Here is an 18,350-nt window from a genome sequence, read left to right as displayed (position 1 = left end):
ATTGCCATATGTCTATATTATGTAGTGTAAGTACTGTAGTCTAGGGCCAATTTTAGGGGGAGCCAATTAACTTATCCGTATGTTTTTGGATTGTGGGAGGAAACCGGAGTGCCCGGAGGAAACCCACGCAGACACGGAGAGAACATACAAATTCTTTGCAGATAGTGCCCTGGCTGGGATTTGAACCAGGTACCCAGTGCTGCAAGGCGAGAGAGCTAACCACTACGCCATCGTGCTGCCTCTCTTCAATTCTCTTCAATCAGTCAATGACATTGCCAGGCACATGCACTGAATGTGTTGTTGGGTGCCTTGATTCTCAGTCATCTTCCTCAGGTCCTTCCCACCACAGTGTGCTTCTGCTCTTTCATGCCCTGACTGCAATTATGATCTATTCTCTACTTCTAATTGCCTTCTAGCCCCTAGGTTCTCAACAGGTGATACCCATGGGGGAAGTGGGTTCCTTTCAGGAGGTGCTACAACTTGTCAAAGACAGTCTATTACAGTGAGTTTTGAGACTAATAAAATGGTAAACCCTACATAAATTAGATAGAATAAATGTTTTAGTTAACTGAAAGCTTAAAGGATTATTTGAAAAGCATTTATACACAAAGATGTACTCTTAACAAATACATGTGTGAAGGGATACTTGACGGGAACCTATAGCAAGGCTTCCATATTTATTTCCTTTTAAGCAATACCAGGTACCTGGCTATCCTGCTGATCTCTACGGCTGCAGTAGTGTTTGAATCGCCCACCCCTGAAACAAGCATGTGGATAATCCAGTCAGACTTCTGTCAGAGCACCTGATCTGCATGCTTGTTCAGGGTCTATGGCTAGATATTAACCACTTGAGGACCTAGGGCTTTCTACCCCTTAAAGAGAATCTGTATTGTTAAAATCGCACAAAAGTAAACATACCAGTACGTTAGGGGACATCTCCTATTACCCTCTGTCACAATTTCGCCGCTCCTCGCCGCATTAAAAGTGGTTAAAAACAGTTTTAAAAAGTTTGTTTATAAACAAACAAAATGGCCACCAAAACAGGAAGTAGATTGATGTACAGTATGTCCACACATAGAAAATACATCCATACACAAGCAGGCTGTATACAGCCATCCTTTTGAATCTCAAGAGATCATTTGTGTGTTTCTTTCCCCCTGCAGCTATCTTCCACTGAAGTGTCAGGCTATTTCTTCCTGCAGAGTGCAGACAGCTGTGCCTGTATGTAATTCCTCAGTATGTGAAAGCCCAGCCAGCTCAGATGAGGATTTATCCAGCTTGTAAAAGATAATAGAACAGAGAGAAGCTGCACTAATCTAAATATCACACAGGCAGTGTGCAGAGAGGGGCCTGGATGGATCATAGCAGAACCACAACACTGAAGAACTTGGCAGCCTTCCAGACACAGGCCTGACAAGTCTGACAAGAGAGAGATAAGTTGATTTATTACAGATATGGTGATAGTAGAACGTGCTACAGTAAGCCAGAACATATTAGAATAGCTTTTGGAACTTGTAGGATGATAAAAAACAGGATGCAATTTTTGTTATGGAGTCTCTTTAAGGACCGGCCACTTTTTTTCCATTCAGACCACTGCAGCTTTCACGGTTTATTGCTCGCTCATACAACCTACCACCTAAATGAATTTTGGCTCCTTTTCTTGTCACTAATAAAGCTTTCTTTTGGTGCTATTTGATTGCTCCTGCAATTTTTACTTTTTATTATATTCATCAAAAAAGACATGAATTTTGGCAAAAAAATGATTTTTTTTAACTTTCTGTGCTGACATTTTTCAAATAAAGTAAAATTTCTGTATACATGCAGCGCAAAAAATGTGGACAAACATGTTTTTGATTAAAAAAACCCCATTCAGTGTATATTTATTAGTTTGGGTAAAAGTTATAGCGTTTACAAACTATGGTGCAAAAAGTGAATTTTCCCATTTTCAAGCATCTATGACTTTTCTGACCCCCTGTCATGTTTCATGAGGGGCTAGAATTCCAGGATAGTATAAATACCCCCCAAATTACCCCATTTTGGAAAGAAGACATCCCAAAGTATTCACTGAGAGGCATAGTGAGTTCATAGAAGATATTATTTTTTGTCACAAGTAAGCGGAAAATGACACTTTGTGAAAAAAAAAAAAAAAAAGTTTCCATTTCTTCTAACTTGCGACAAAAAAAAAATGAAATCTGCCACGGACTCACCATGCCCCTCTCTGAATACCTTGAAGGGTCTACTTTCCAAAATGGGGTCATTTGTGGGGTGTGTTTACTGTCCTGACATTTTGGGGGTGCTAAATTGTAAGCACCCCTGTAAAGCCTAAAGGTGCTCATTGGACTTTGGACCCCTTAGCGCAGTTAGGCTGCAAAAAAGTGCCACACATGTGGTATTGCCGTACTCAGGAGAAGTAGTATAATGTGTTTTGGGGTGTATTTTTACACATACCCATGCTGGGTGGGAGAAATATCTCTGTAAACGACAATTTGTTAATTTTTTTAACACACAATTGTCCATTTACAGAGATCTTTCTCCCACTCAGCATGGGTATGTGTAAAAATACACCCCAAAACACATTATACTACTTCTCCTGAGTACGGCGATACCACATGTGTGGCACTTTTTTGCACCCTAACTGCGCTAAAGGGCCCAAAGTCCAATGAGTACCTTTAGGATTTCACAGGTCATTTTGAGAAATTTCGTTTCAAGACTACTCCTCACGGTTTAGGGCCCCTAAAATGCCAGGGCAGTATAGGAACCCCACAAATGACCCCATTTTAGAAAGAAGACACCCCAAGGTATTCCGTTAGGAGTATGGTGAGTTCATAGAAGTTTTTATTTTTTGTCACAAGTTAGCGGAAAATGATACTTTGTGAAAAAACACAATTAAAATCAATTTCCGCTAACTTGTGACAAAAAATAAAATCTTCCTTGAACTCGCCATACTACTAACGGAATACCTTGGGGTGTCTTCTTTCTAAAATGGGGTCATTTGTGGGGTTCCTATACTGCCCTGGCATTTTAGGGGCCCTAAACCGTGAGGAGTAGTCTTGAAACGAAATTTCTCAAAATGACCAGTGAAATCCTAAAGGTACTCATTGGACTTTGGGCCCTTTAGCGCAGAAACACCTCTGTAAATGACAATCTTTTGATTTATTTACACACAATTGTCCATTTACAGCGGTATTTCTCCCACCCAGCATGGGTATGTGTAAAAATACACCCCAAAACACATTGTACTACTTCTCCCGAGTACAGCGATACCACATGTGTGGCACTTTTTTGCACCCTAACTGTGCTAAGGGGCCCAAAGTCCAATGAGTACCTTTAGGATTTCACAGGTCATTTTTGTTTCAAGACTACTCCTCACGGTTTAGGGCCCCTAAAATGCCAGGGCAGTATAGGAACCCCACTAATGACCCCATTTTAGAAAGAAGACACCCCAAGGTATTCCGTTAGGAGTATGGTGAGTTCATAGAAGTTTTTATTTTTTTGTCACAAGTTAGCGGAAATTGATTTTAATTGTTTTTTTTCACAAAGTGTCATTTTCCGCTAACTTGTGACAAAAAATAAAATCTTCTATGAACTCACCATACTCCTAACGGAATACGTTTGGGTGTCTTCTTTCTAGAATGGGGTCATTTGTGGGGTTCCTATACTGCCCTGGCATTTTAGGGGCCCTAACCCGTGAGGAGTAGTCTTGAAACAAAAATGACCTGTGAAATCCTAAAGGTACTCATTGGACTTTGGGCCCCTTAGCGCAGTTAGGCTGCAAAAAAGTGCCAATCATGTGGTATCGCCGTACTCGGGAGATGTAGTATAATGTGTTTTGGGGTGTATTTTTACACATACCCATGCTGGGTGGGAGAAATACCTCTGTAAATGACAATTGTTTGATTTTTTTTACACACAATTGTCCATTTACAGAGAGATTTCTCCCACCCAGCATGGGTATGTGTAAAAATACACCCCAAAACACATTATACTACTTCTCCTGAGTACGGCGATACCACATGTGTGACACTTTTTTGCAGCCTAGGTGCGCTAAGGGGCCCAACGTCCTAATCACAGGTCATTTTGAGGCATTTGTTTTCTAGACTACTCCTCACGGTTTAGGGCCCCTAAAATGCCAGGGCAGTATAGGAACCCCACAAGTGACACCATTTTAGAAAGAAGACACCCCAAGGTATTCCGTTAGGTGTATGGCGAGTTCATAGATGATTTTATTTTTTGTCACAAGTTAGTGAAAAATGACACTTTGTGAAAAAAAAACAAAAATCAATTTCCGCTAACTTTTGACAAAAAATAAAATCTTCTATGAACTCGTCATACACCTAACAGAATACATTGGGGTGTCTTTTTTCTAAAATGGGGTCCGTTTCTGGGGTTCCTATACCGCCCTGGCATTTTACGGGCCCAAAACCGTGAGTAGTCTGGAAACCAAATGTCTCAAAATGACTGTTCAGGGGTATAAGCATCTGCAAATTTTGATGACAGGTGGTCTATGAGGGGGCGAATTTTGTGGAACCGGTCATATGCAGGGTGGCCTTTTAGATGACAGGTTGTCTTGGGCCTGATCTGATGGATAGGAGTGCTAGGGGGGTGACAGGAGGTGATTGATAGGTGTCTCAGGGGGTGGTTAGAGGGGAAAATAGATGCAATCAATGCACTGGGGAGGTGATCGGAAGGGGGTCTGAGGGGGATCTGAGGGTTTGGCCGAGTGATCAGGAGCCCACACGGGGCAAATTAGGACTAATATACAAATAGAGGCCAGGGTTCACGATATATTGAGTCAGATAGTAGAAAATGTATTGTCAAAAACACAAATGACACAGACTAGCTTGACTGCATGCAAAAATCAGCTTCACTAAAACACCAGTAAAAACTCACTGAAAGTCCAAGAGTCATGAATTCAAGCTCATTGCCTAAGTCCTATAACTATCTGACCTAAGCCGGCATCATTCGTCCACCCACGCATACACACAATGGCGCCCATGCACTCAAAAGCGCTGCCTTGTTCTTCTGTGTGGCGTGATAACTGAGTATACACTCCCCATAGGGGATAATGAGTCCACCTGCACAGCAGCGATGTAAGTGCTGGATTATCACCTCAGGAATAGATATACATTCTCAGCACAGGAGAGTCACTCTTACCACCTCCGCTGTGACATCTTGAGTGGGTACCCACTATGGAGCCTTGGCCCGATGGAATCCCGATATGGGAAGAGACAGTCCAGCTTCCGGAAGTAAACTTGGGTTGCGCTCACCAGATTTTATCCAACTCACTATGGCGACAGGGTAGACTGCACCACGCTGGATCAGCGTCTCAGCACTGCGCATAAAACCCACTTCCTGCTGGCCTCATAAACAGACCACACAGCCAGTAATGGCGACACAACGCCGGAACAGCAGCGCTTGTACTGCAGGGCTAATTCATCGGTTGGCGCGGGTGTGACGTAACCATGACACTTGGACTCCGCCCGGGGCAAATTAGGGCCTGATCTGATGGGTAGGTGTGCTAGGGGGTGACAGGAGGTGATTGATGGGTGTCTCAAGGTATGATTAGAGGGGGGAATAGATGCAAGCAATGCACTGGTGAGGTGATCAGGGCTGGGGCCTGAGGGCATTCTGAGGGTGTGGGCGGGTGATTGAGTGCCCTAGGGGCAGATAGGGGTCTAATCTGATAGGTAGCAGTGACAGGGGGTGATTGATGGGTAATTAGTGGGTGTTTAGGGTAGAGAACAGATATAAACACTGCCCTTGGGAGGTGAATTGACGTCGGATCTGCGGGCGAACTATTGGTGTGGGTGGGTGATCAGATTGCCCGCAAGGGGCAGGTTAGGGGCTGATTGATGGGTGGCAGTGACAGGGGGTGATTGATGGGTGGCAGTGCCAGGGGGTGATTGATGGGTGGCAGTGACGGGGTGATTGATGGGTGATTGACAGGTGATTGACAGGTGATCAGTGGGTTATTACAGGGAAGGACAGATGTAAATAATGCCCTGGCGAATTGATAAGGGGGGGGTCTGAGGGCAATCTGAGCGTGTAGGCGGGTGATTGGGTGCCCGCAAGGGGCAGATTAGGGTCTGATCTGATGGGTAACAGTGACAGGTGGTGATAGGGGGTGATTGATGGGTAATTAGTGGGTGTTTAGAGGAGAGAATAGATGTAAACACTGCGTTTGGGTGGTGATCTGATGTCGGATCTGCGGGCGATCTATTGGTGTGGGTAGGTGATCAGATTGCCCGCAAGGGGCAGGTTAGGGGCTGATTGATGGGTGGCAGTGACAGGGGGTGATTGATGGGTGGCAGTGACAGGGGGTGATTGATGGGTGATTGACAGGTGATTGACAGGTGATCAGTGGGTTATTACAGGCAAGAACAGATGTAAATATTGCACTGGCGAATTGATAAGGGGGGGTCTGAGGGCAATCTGAGCGTGTAGGCGGGTGATTAGTTGCCCGCAAGTGGCAGATTAGGGTCTGATCTGATGGGTAATAGTGACAGGTGGTGATAGGGGGTGATTGATGGGTAATTAGTGGGTGTTTAGAGGAGAGAATAGATGTAAACACTGCATTTGGGTGGTGATCTGATGTCGGATCTGCGGGCGATCTATTGGTGTGGGTGGGTGATCAGATTGCCCGCAAGGGGCAGGTTAGGGGCTGATTGATGGGTGGCAGTGACAGGGGGTGATTGACGGGTGATTGACGGGTGATTGACAGGTGATTGACAGGTGATTGACAGGTGATCAGGGGGGATAGATGCATACAGTAAACAGGAGGGGGGGGTCTGGGGAGAATCTGAGGGGTAGGGGTGATCAGGAGGGGGCAGTGGGCAGGGGGGGAGATAAAAAAAAATATTGTTGACAGATAGTGACAGGGAGTGATTGATGGGTGATTAGGGGGGTGATTGGGTGCAAACAGGGGTCTGGGGGGTGGGCAGGGGGGGGTGTCTGAGGGGTGCTTTGGGCGATCTGGGGCAGGGGGGGGAGAAATCAGTGTGCTTGGGTGCAGACTAGGGTGGCTGCAGCCTGCCCTGGTGGTCCCTCGGACACTGGGACCACCAGGGCAGGAGGCAGCCTGTATAATACACTTTGTAAACATTACAAAGTGTATTATACACTTTGTATGCGGCGATCGCGGGGTTAACATCCCGCCGGTGCTTCCGTATAGCCGGCGGGATGTTGCGGCGGGCGAGCGGTGACAGGCGCCGGCGGAGGATCGCGTCACGGATGACGCGATCGCTCCGCCCATGCCCTTAGAAGGACCGCCGCCTCTGTGGGTGAGCCGGTCCTTCAGGGCTCCACTTCCCGGCCGCCCCTGTGCGTTAGGCGGTCGGGAAGTGGTTAAAGGCAGATGATCAGCAGGACAGCCAGGTAATATGCATTGTTTAAAAATAAGTATGGCAGTCTCTATATCCCCCTCACTTTAGGTTCCCTTTCACACTGTAAATTGTTCGTAGCGCTGCGGTGCGTTGTACCCAACACACCACCAGAAACATGCCTTCAGGGGACACCGCTTAGTACACGGTGTTCCCTGTCTGGCATTCGGCCAAGCAGGTAGTGACGTGCGCTTGTGCTCACTTCCTGCTTCAGAAATGCGGAAGCGAACTGTAAAAATACGAGTCTGCGTATGCACGTCGTAACGGCGTTGCACCGCCGCTGCCAACATTTTTTAAATCCCTACATCGCCATAGACTTAACATGACTTCCGGTCCAACGCAGGGCAACGCAGATATACACGGTAACATAGTTATCGACCCGCGTCAGATCAAGCACTTCCGGCGTAGTAATTTGAACCTCCCCACAGACTTTCATTTCCCAGCAATTGCAGTGCGGTAAATGGCCACAATGCAACGTCCCAGTGTGAAAGGGATCTCAAGTTGATGTTATTAAAAACGGGATACTTGGCAAACACCCTGCTCTATAAAAGGATACATACTGTAATACTGTTGAGAGACACTGCTATAGCCAGCACACTTCATAAATTCAGTATAGGTCTGACCAGGGCAAGAGTAGAAGGGCAAATATGACTTTCCTACGCAACTAATTTCACTTCTGCCTGCTACTATAGGAATATGTGAAATTTCAAGGACCACTATCGCGGGAAAAGTAGGCAGTTAAAATCTGACAGAACCATCAGGTTTTGGGCCAGTCCATCTCCTCATGGGGGATTCTCAGAGTTTTCTTTGTTTTCAACAGCATTTCCTGAACAGCAGTTGTAAAGTCTAACTGATAAAATAGTGTGCAGGTGATTAGGGAGGCTGGCTGGTATATTACTATTTTGTATAAAAAGAAACAGATAGCGTGCATCTTCCGTCTTAAGCATACACATTTATTCCCAGTGTTCAGCATCAAAATGGATTCTGTGCATAGTACATTCCATGATTGCATATGAAGACTGCAAATGTTGTGGGTATAATACCTTGTAAATCAGTGGAACACGGCGTGACCAAGCGTCCAGCAGGACGCGAAACGGCCGTCGCCAGGCCCACATCTGTCCCGCACTCCCACCTCCCATGCTGACAGGCCCACACTTGGATTTACAAGGTATTATACCCACAACATTTGCAGTCTTCATATGCAATCATGGAATGTACTTTGCACAGAATCCATTTTGATGCTGAACACTGGGAATAAATGTGTATGCTTAAGACGGAAGATGCACGCTATCTGTTTCTTTTTATACATCAAGTTTCTTCCTTCATACCGTGGAGCGGAGCACACGTCTTGTACGAGCATTATATATAGCGTACAGCCTGTCAGCAACAAATTGGCCACTTTGGGCACACCATACTCGCACAGAACCTGGGTGCAACACACCTCTTAAAGGAGAAGTGCCACGCCATTCTGTTTCTTCTTAAATAACGATATTACTATTTTGGCAGTTAAAATGCTGTTCAGGAAATGTTGTTGAAAAAGAAAACTCTGAGAATACCCCATGAGGAGATGTACTGGCCCAAAACCTGTCGGTTCTGTCAGATTTTAACTGTCTACTTTTTTCGCGATAGTGGTCCTTTTAAGTTATTCGCTGGTTAATGCACTTCCCTGGTACTTAATTCAAGTGGTGCCACAGACATACTTTTAGCATGTGGTTATAATCCTGTTCCAAACCCTTTGTCTTTGGAGTTTGTTAGACACGCGGTACATGTTGCAAGGTTTAAGGGTTGTAAAATACACACACACTTCTCATGTTCACCGTCAACATCAGCAAAGGCACACAGTACCATAAAACCTAGGTTCTCAACGTGTGTTACGCGTACCCCAGGGGGTACTTCTAATGGTTCCAGGGGTTATTCGGGCTTGATATACTGTACTTAACCAAGAATACATTTAGAAATTTAGAAATAATTTAGAGTTTTAGAAAATGATAAATCTGATTAAAACAACACAAAATTAGTATTTTAGCTTATTAAAAGCATAAAGCAATGGGGTGAGCAGCTAGTCTCTGTAGCACTTTATCTTTCTGGTGCCAATCTGTTAATAGATTCAAGCATCCTGTATTACACATTGCCACCAGGCATGAGACATGATTGTTATAATGGCTGTGACTCTCACTAAAGTAAAGTGAAAGGAGTGGAGACATTTAACCATTAAGAAACGCCACTGTACTCTACTGTGATTCTATATACAAGTGGTGTGAAAAACTATTTGCCCCCTTCCTGATTTCTTATTCTTTTGCATGTTTGTCACACTTAAATGTTTCTGCTCATCAAAAACCGTTAACTATTAGTCAAAGATAACATAATTGAACACAAAATTCAGTTTTAAATGATGGTTTTTATTATTTAGTGAGAAAAAAACCTCCAAATCTACATGGCCCTGTGTGAAAAAGTGATTGCCCCCTTGTTAAAAAAATAACTTAACTGTGGTTTATCACACTTGAGTTCAATTTCTGTAGTCACCCCCAGGCCTGATTACTGCCACACCTGTTTCAATCAAGAAATCTCTTAAATAGGAGCTATCTGACACAGAGAAGTAGACCAAAAGCACCTCAAAAGCTAGACATCACACCAAGATCCAAAGAAATTTAGGAACAAATGAGAACAAAAGTAATTGAGATCTATCAATCTGGTAAAGGTTATAAATCCATTTTGAAAGCTTTGGGACTCCAGCGAACCACAGTGAGAGCCATTATCCACAAATGGCAAAAACATGGAACAGTGATGAACCTTCCCAGGAGTGGCCGGCCAGCCGCCCAAAATTACCCCAAGAGCGCAGAGAAAACTCATCCGAGAGGCCACAAAAGACCCCAGGACAACATCTAAAGAACTGCAGGCCTCACTTGCCTCAATTAAGGTCAGTGTTCACAACTCCACCATAAGAAAGAGACTGGGCAAAAACGGCCTGCATGGCAGATATCCATGCGCAGACCACTTTTAAGCAAAAAGAGCATTAAGGCTCGTCTCAATTTTGCTAAAAAAACATCTCAATGATTGCCAAGACTTTTGGGAAAATACCTTGTGGACCGACGAGACAAAAGTTGAACTTTTTGGAAGGTGCGTGTCCCGTTACATCTGGCGTAGAAGTAACACAGCATTTCAGCAAAAGAACATCATACCAACAGTAAAATATGGTGGTGGTAGTGTGATGGTCTGGGATTGTTTTGCTGCTTCAGGACCTGGAAGGCTTGCTGTGATAGATGGAACCATGAATTCTACTGTCTACCAAAAAATCCTGAAGGAGAATGTCCGGCCATCTGTTCGTCAACTCAAGCTGAAGCGATCTTGGGTGCTGCAGCAGGACAATGACCCAAAACACACCAGCAAATCCACCTCTGAATGGCTGAAGAAAAACAAAATGAAGACTTAGGAGTGGCCTAGTCAAAGTCCTGACCTGAATCCTATTGAGATGTTGTGGCATGACCTTAAAAAGGCGGTTCATGCTAGAAAACCCTCAAATAAAGCTGAATTACAACAATTCTGCAAAGATGAGTGGGCCAAAATTCCTCCAGAGCGCTGTAAAAGACTCGTTGCAAGTTATCGCAAACGCTTGATTGCAGTTATTGCTGCTAAGGGTGGCCCAACCAGTTATTAGGTTCAGGGGGCAATTTCTTTTTCACACAGGGCCATGTAGGTTTTGAGGTTATTTTTCTCACTAGATAATAAAAACCATCATTTAAAACTGCATTTTGTGTTCAATTATGTTATCTTTGACTAATAGTTAACGGTTTTTGATGAGCAGAAACATTTAAGTGTGACAAACATGCAAAAGAATAAGAAATCAGGAAGGGGGCAAATAGTTTTTCACACCACTGTAGAAGGGACTCTGTTGAAGGGATATGGAGGCTGACAATTTTTTTTCCTTTTAAACAATACCAGTGGCCTGGTTGTCCTGCTGATCTCTTTGCCTGCAGTAGAGTATGAATCTCACACCTGAAACAAGCATGCAGCTAATCCAGTTAGACTGTCAGAAACACCTGATCTGCATGCTTGTTCAGGGTCTATGGTTAAAACTATTAGAGCAGTGGATGAGCAGGACAGTCAACCATTGTGAATTGATTAAAAGGAAGTACACCGCATTCCAAATTATTATGCAAATTATATTTAAGTGTCATAAAGCTTAAATATTTTGATTTCTAAATAACCAAGCATATGATTACTTATGAATTGTCACCTGCACCTGGGCCAAATAAGATCTACTCTCTGGACTGCTTAAAAGTTTGTGATTGCACTTGAATTGACTTCATGTCCAGGACTGGACTGGGAGACAGGAAAATCCCCGTGGGCCCTCTTGTACTTTAAAAATGGTGCCGGTGCCAGTTGCCATGGCACCGGCGCTGCTCTCTCTCATGGGGCCTCCCCCGCAGTGTGCCTCCCAGTCCCCGCTGCTTCTTTCAATCAAACTTCAGATTAGCGGTGACCAGAAAGAGGCAGAACAGGGCGCACATTTCCTGCTGACGGGGACACTGCAAATGCGAAAGTAACGTCATTGGTCACTTCCTGCATGTAAAGTGTACTAGTTCCGGGCGCATAGCCCTCCAACCCAGCAAAGCCCCCAGCCAAATGCCCAGCAAAGACCCTCATAAAGCCCCCAGCCATGCCTCAAGCAAAGTTCCCATCAAAGCCCCAGCCCAGCAATGCCCACAGCAAAGTCCCCATCCCAGCAATGCCCCGTAGCCCAGCACCTAGCAAAGCCCCCAGCCAAACGCCCAGCAAAGGCCCCTGCCAAGCCCCAAGTAAAGTGCCCAGCAAAGCCTCAGCCCAGCAATGCCCACAGCAAAGTTCCTACCCCAGCAAAGCCCCCCAGCCAAGCACCCAGCCCAGCACCCAGCAAAACCCCTAGCAAAGCCCTTAGCCCATCACCCAGCAGAGTGCCCAGTAAACCCCCAGGCCAGCACCCATCAAAGCGCACAGTACCCAGGCAGCATCCAGCAAATCAGGTAGCACCCAGCCTTCTCCAGTCCAGCACCCAGGCGACCAGCTCTCCAACCCCGCAAAGCCCCAGCCAAACCCCCAGCAAAGCCTCAATCAAAGCCCCAAGCCCGGCACCCAGCAAACCCCCAGCTTAGCACCCATCAAAGCGCCCAGTAGCCATGCAGCACCCAGCAAAGCAGGCAGCACCCAGCTCTCTTCATTCCAGCACCCAGCAAGGCGCCCAGCCCTCCCCAGCACCCAGCAAAGCACCCAGCCCTCCACAGCCAGCACTGGCTACCTAATACTGATAAATATGGGCACATGGCTACTTAATTCTGTTTTCTGGGGAACATGGTTACTTTAATTTATGTATGCAGGGTCCACTCGGCTACTTAATTCTGTTTTCTGGGGAACATGGTTACTTAATTTATGTATGCAGGGTCCACTCGGCTACTTAATTATTTTATCTTGACACACATGGCTATTTAATTTGTTAATTGTAAAGCACTTGGCTACTTAAATATTTTATCTGGAGGTGTCACTACTTAATATTTTTATTTAACGGCATGTGACTACTTGATGAACTATCATGAGGCATGTAACTACTTGATTATTTTATCTAAAGTTCTTCTGGGCAGGCCCACTCTCTGTGAATAACACCTTACTTAATTCATGTACATTTTGTCTGCCCATAATGACCACGCCTATGTTCCAGTGCACGACTACACCTCTTTTTTTTTTGCTGTGGTGCACTGCGTGCCGCACATACTGTATAAACAGCTCCCACACCAGTAAATTCAGCACTTGCATAGCCCCCCTGCCGCCCTCACAAAAACACTTCTGGAGCAGCCCCTGCTCAGCCATGTTATGGACTGTCCTCAGAAGAGCTCACAATCTATTCCCTGTCATAGTCTAATGTCCTACCAAATTATCATGTATTTATATAACACTGACATCACATTTACAAAATACATGGGTATGTGAGCTCCAAATCCAGGGGCGTGTGGGCCCCAGGCTGAAACTTCCCTGGTGGACACTTAGTGTCCCAGTGCGACCCTGCCCATGTCCATTTACCCACCAGGACTCAGGGACATGGATCTTTCAGCAAGCAGGGCTCCTTATTGATCAGCCATATATTCTTGAGAGCAGGTTTGCGCTTTATTTTTCACAGTTTTATTAGTTTAAGGATTTTAGAGGCACTTTAAAAGTTCAAAAATAGCCACATCATGTGACAATATTTGTTGTCAATAAGCCAGACATATGCACGTTAATCTGAGCACATGATGAACAAATAACATAATCAAAAGTTGACACATGTTTTGTCACTGTTTCATTATGTGGAAATCTGTGTCAAAACAATTAGGAGGACAACAGATTTTGAATACTATAAACAGATTGTGCAGGTAAGCTCTCTACTACATGGAGATGGTAAAATTGGCTAATCATTGGCTTACCTACACAATCTGTTTATAGTATTCAAAATCTGTTGGTCCTCATACTACATGGAGATGGTAAAATTGGTCATTCATTGGCCAATCAAAATTGGATGCGTGTACAAACCCTAAACATGTACACTAATGGTACCACCTTCAGCGAAGAATTGGCAGAGCAATCAAGAGCAGTGCAGAGCTTGGATCGAGGTAACGGTTGGGGTTAAGGGAAGTTATTTAATTAAGTCATAGTTTAAAGCTTTTAAGCATGCTTAAAGAGAACTAGAACTAGCATAAAAAAATGAAGAAGAAGGAAGCCTCTGGATCCTCCAGAGGCTTCTCACATCATCATCCAGACCACTTCCGCTGTCCAGGCCCCTCTTTAAGTTCACTTCCGCCCTCCTCTTCATGCACAAGTGTGACCATAATGAGCCTTTGTTAGTAGTGACCCAAGTTATAAGGTCATCAGCACATACATCAATAATCTCTGAGGTTAATGTCCCAGTCATCTTCTTCCCCTTGGAGGTGGAAAATCCCTCCCAATTTATTCGGTGGCAGTAGCAAAGTGACAGGTACGTAAAAATAAAAACACCTTCTAAATGTACTCCCTATAACACTAAAAACATACAAACAAAAATAGCAACATAGCGGCACATGCATCAATAGACCCAGCTAAAATACTATAATAATAGTATAAAAAGAAATAATATGTTACTGCGGCTGCCTACACTCTGCACAACTGGTTTCACTTTCACTATGTCAAAGGCCCAGATGAAATAAAGTCGAAAGAATTTTTCACAAAGGGGTAGAAGGAGACTGGGGCATTTACAAAGGGGATTGATCAATGTGCTCATGACCTTATAACCTGGGTCACTACAGTTGGGGGAAGAGTTTTGGCTGTTTGTGGTAATGGGACACTCTTGTTTTTACCCAAGTGGTATCAGAAAAAACTGTGCTCAGAGTTTTATGTGTAATATATAGATATAGGAAGGATTTCTGATGCTAAATCCAAGATAATTAACGTAAAAGTGGGCATTCTGAATAGTTTACTATATTCTACTATATGCCACTACGGTGCCTATTTAAATATAAGTATAATACACTAAGGAGCACATATGCGAAGAGGATGAGCTGGCTGTTCACTAGAGAAGAGCAATTGTTTTTTCAAAATTATGGCATTTTTAAGATTTGTTTTTTTATTATTTTTTTAGATCTATAAAATCGTTACCAAGTTACCATCAAATGACATTCACCATTTTTATTGCATTGAAGGTTATAGGCAACACGGCATTAGTGGTGCTGGTTTAAAACATCCTGTTTGCCAGTTTGTTTACCACCGATCACCACTTCAAAAAGCAGTGTGATGAGGCTGAGATGAAAGTCAGTGAACCACATACCCTCACTTCTTTGGATTGACAATTCAGGGTACAAATTACATGATAGTCACATCACTGATTACCAAGGATCAGAATCTGGCTTCTCTTTTGTAAATTCAGTGACAAATCTAGAGAAAAGTGACAGCCTGATATCCGATAGCTTCTAAGGACCAGAGACTGTTTTTTTTTTTTTTTTTTTTGTAAGAAACAAACTGTGATCACTTTGATTGGCTCACAGTGGTCACGGGGTGCTCCTGACTGAGATTCGGAGCTTTGCTTTGAGTGGGCTGCATAGTGGCGGTAACGGCAGGATCGAACGAAGTTGAAATCTACACCCTGACACGGATAAGCAGCCACAAACAGACGTCCAGAAGAGGTTGATCGGCTTTGTTGAGAAACGAATTACCCAACCTGTGAATGATTGTGGGTTCCTGCTAAACATGTACTATTGAAAGGACTTAAAGAGAACCTGAACTGAAAATAAAAAGTCAAAGTAACCATACACAGGTCATACTTACCTCCTGTGTAGTCTACTCCTCAAGCTCTTTCTCCTCTCCTGCGTCCTGTGTGTCCACTGTGATCAATGGGATTTTCCGTCCTCCATTTTGAAAATGGCCATTACCCCATAACAGCTTCCTGGTCAGCACACTGTTAAACTGTAATATCACCCACTTGAGCCATTAGGAAACAAGGACATTACCTTGCGCATTCAGTTGTAACTGACAGCAGCTGATATATAACTGACAGCAACTGTTATATTTCAGGTCTGACAAAATATTGTCAGAACTGGAAGGGATCACTGTAAGAAGAAAATGGTGAGCTCCTGAGAGGAACTGACTGGGAGGTAAGTATGTAATATTTATTTGCAGGTACATCGTGTGTTTATTTTAAATAATTTTACTCAGTTCAGGTTCCCTTTAAGGACAGGGTTGGGGAAATCAAAGAACAGAAGCATAATGAATATAGTGCATAATGAAATGCCTTAGAAGTCTTGGGTGTGAGAGCATTAGGTGACTATGGAGGATGACAAGGCAGTCCATGTACAGAGCCAAGATTTTCTTTCAGAAGATATCTTGAATAAGTGAAAACATAAATGCTGGGGACAAGTTATTGAACATGTTGTGAGAGATATAAGTTTGAGTGCGGTTCTCTGAGTAACAGGAAGTCAGTGGTGGGGCAATGAGCAGATAGAATTTAGCATCAGAGGCTTGTGGGGAGAAATGGACGAAGAGAGTGGCTGTATTCATTTGGATAAGAAAGGTGCTAGTTTGTTTGTTGGTCGTACAGCAAAATACCCAGATAGCTCATGGTGACCCAGAACCACTAGGAAGGTATAGGGGGATTACACTCAATGTTGGTTGGACAGCATGATAAATTGGTAAGCTCAGTGCCAAAACACTGTAATTTGTGTTTCAAGAGGATTCCCCAGCTTAAAATCACATGGTGATGTGGTCTGAAACTGCCCAACTTAGTGAGTTAGGGAGTGGATTTGTGGGAATAGCTGATAATTCTGCTTGTTTCATAATTCTCATAATTACATAAGATTGCAGTCTAAAGTTCTAGAAGTATGTGCTGTTTGACCAAGTACTTTAAAAGTGATATGTTTGAAATTATATAATCACGGTGCTCATGTGTAGACAACTGCACAATATTTGCTAATTTTTCATTGCTAGAACAACATTAGACGTGAACATCACTTTACATAGCAAACATTTGTAATGTGCACTGAAAGGGTCAAAGTTATAAGGTAGCATTAGTCACTACTTTATAAATAAATATTACAGTATAACGCGCCTATACTCTAAAAGCACATCCACACACTAGAACCAGTTCAAGTAAAAACTAATTAACTTACCAGTGCCACGTCTCAATATCATTATGATTATCACTGTGTTTGTATGATTAAAGTACCTGCTGTTTTGTCTCCTATTCATTTTCTTTTCGTAATTCATTGTATGTGCCTTCATTTGAATTTTTTTCTTTTCCCATCTTGTCTTCTGAGGTCATGATTTTTAAGAAAATGTCAAATAGTTAAATTTTCATGATTGCTTTTTAAAGATGAAACCAAGAAAATTAAATTGATCTGTGGTCAAATGGGATTTGACACAAGTAAAATGGTATCATATATTGATGTTTGAACAATCCACTTATCTCTGAAAGATAATCTCTGAATTTGCTAAAAGAGCACTCTTTTCTCTTGCTCATGTTACTGGATATTCCTGCAAATTGTGGAGAAACTGTGAAATGTTCCCATAAAATGTGTCCTGTTTGAGACCAGATGGAAGATGTGCTTGACTTACAGCAAGTAGAGCACCTTCAGTAGACCTCTGTTTTGTATATATACTGTATATTCTTGGACTAAGCATAGTTCATATTGTTGTTAAGCATTATGCTACTTACCAAGACTTGTTTTACAAAAATACCCTGGACACTATTATGACAAAGTGGCAAAGGAAAAGAGCTAACAAACATATACCGGTACTTGTATCCTCTGAGTTTATTTTGAAGCAAGACTGTAGCCAGTGCTATAACTGTTCTGCAACTGATCTAGGGACCATAGACTATTGCCAAGCTTCAGTTTAAACAATTTCTGAAGTGTCCCAGAGCCCAAATACAGGGGAGAGGTTATATTGTTGCTCTGAAATTAGGTCAGCAGCCACGAGTAAAGGGATGAAGTATATACCTGAGTAAGCTCAAATGCAAAAGACTTGAGAGCCACTGATAGTGCAGTACGTAGTAAGTAATGGGTAGTATATGTAAAGACAATAAGATACTCACAAAATTAGGGTGTCAAACTTAGAAGCTTTGTGTGGTACTGCTAATTACAATGTTTCCAGACACTGAACATGATATTGTGGCTCTATTTGGTCAATCACTGTTGTCTTACTGAGAAAGACTCTATGATATGCATCAAGTTAACCGGCGGCTTGTGGAAATCACTGACCCAGTGCCACTGTGCATGTGCTGCAGTTGTTGCTTGTGGTAATCTCTGATGGACTGCCGTGGGGCATGTGCTGCTGCTGTGGCTTGTGGTAATTACTGATGGATTGCCGCTGTGCATGTGCACCAGTTGTGGCTTGTGGTAATCACTGATGCACTGCTGCTGTGCATGTACTGCAGCTGTGGCTTGTGGAAACCACTGATGGACTGCCGCTGTGAATGTGCACCAGTTGTGGCTTGTATAAATCACT

At 43.5% G+C, this 18,350-nt stretch overlaps 1 protein-coding gene across 3 annotated transcripts in view; it reads left to right on the top strand.

The window, feature by feature from the left end:
• The window catches only part of ATP9B (ATPase phospholipid transporting 9B (putative)), a 409,962-nt gene that overhangs the window by 172,960 nt on the left and 218,652 nt on the right, over positions 1 to 18,350 (top strand). The window lies entirely within an intron of this gene.

The sequence above is a fragment of the Hyperolius riggenbachi genome, chromosome 5, assembly GCF_040937935.1.
Source record: "Hyperolius riggenbachi isolate aHypRig1 chromosome 5, aHypRig1.pri, whole genome shotgun sequence".
NCBI classification, from domain to species: Eukaryota; Metazoa; Chordata; class Amphibia; order Anura; family Hyperoliidae; genus Hyperolius; species Hyperolius riggenbachi.
The sequence above is the reverse complement of the archived record's forward strand: the minus strand, read 5'-3'. Positions and strand labels throughout refer to the sequence as shown.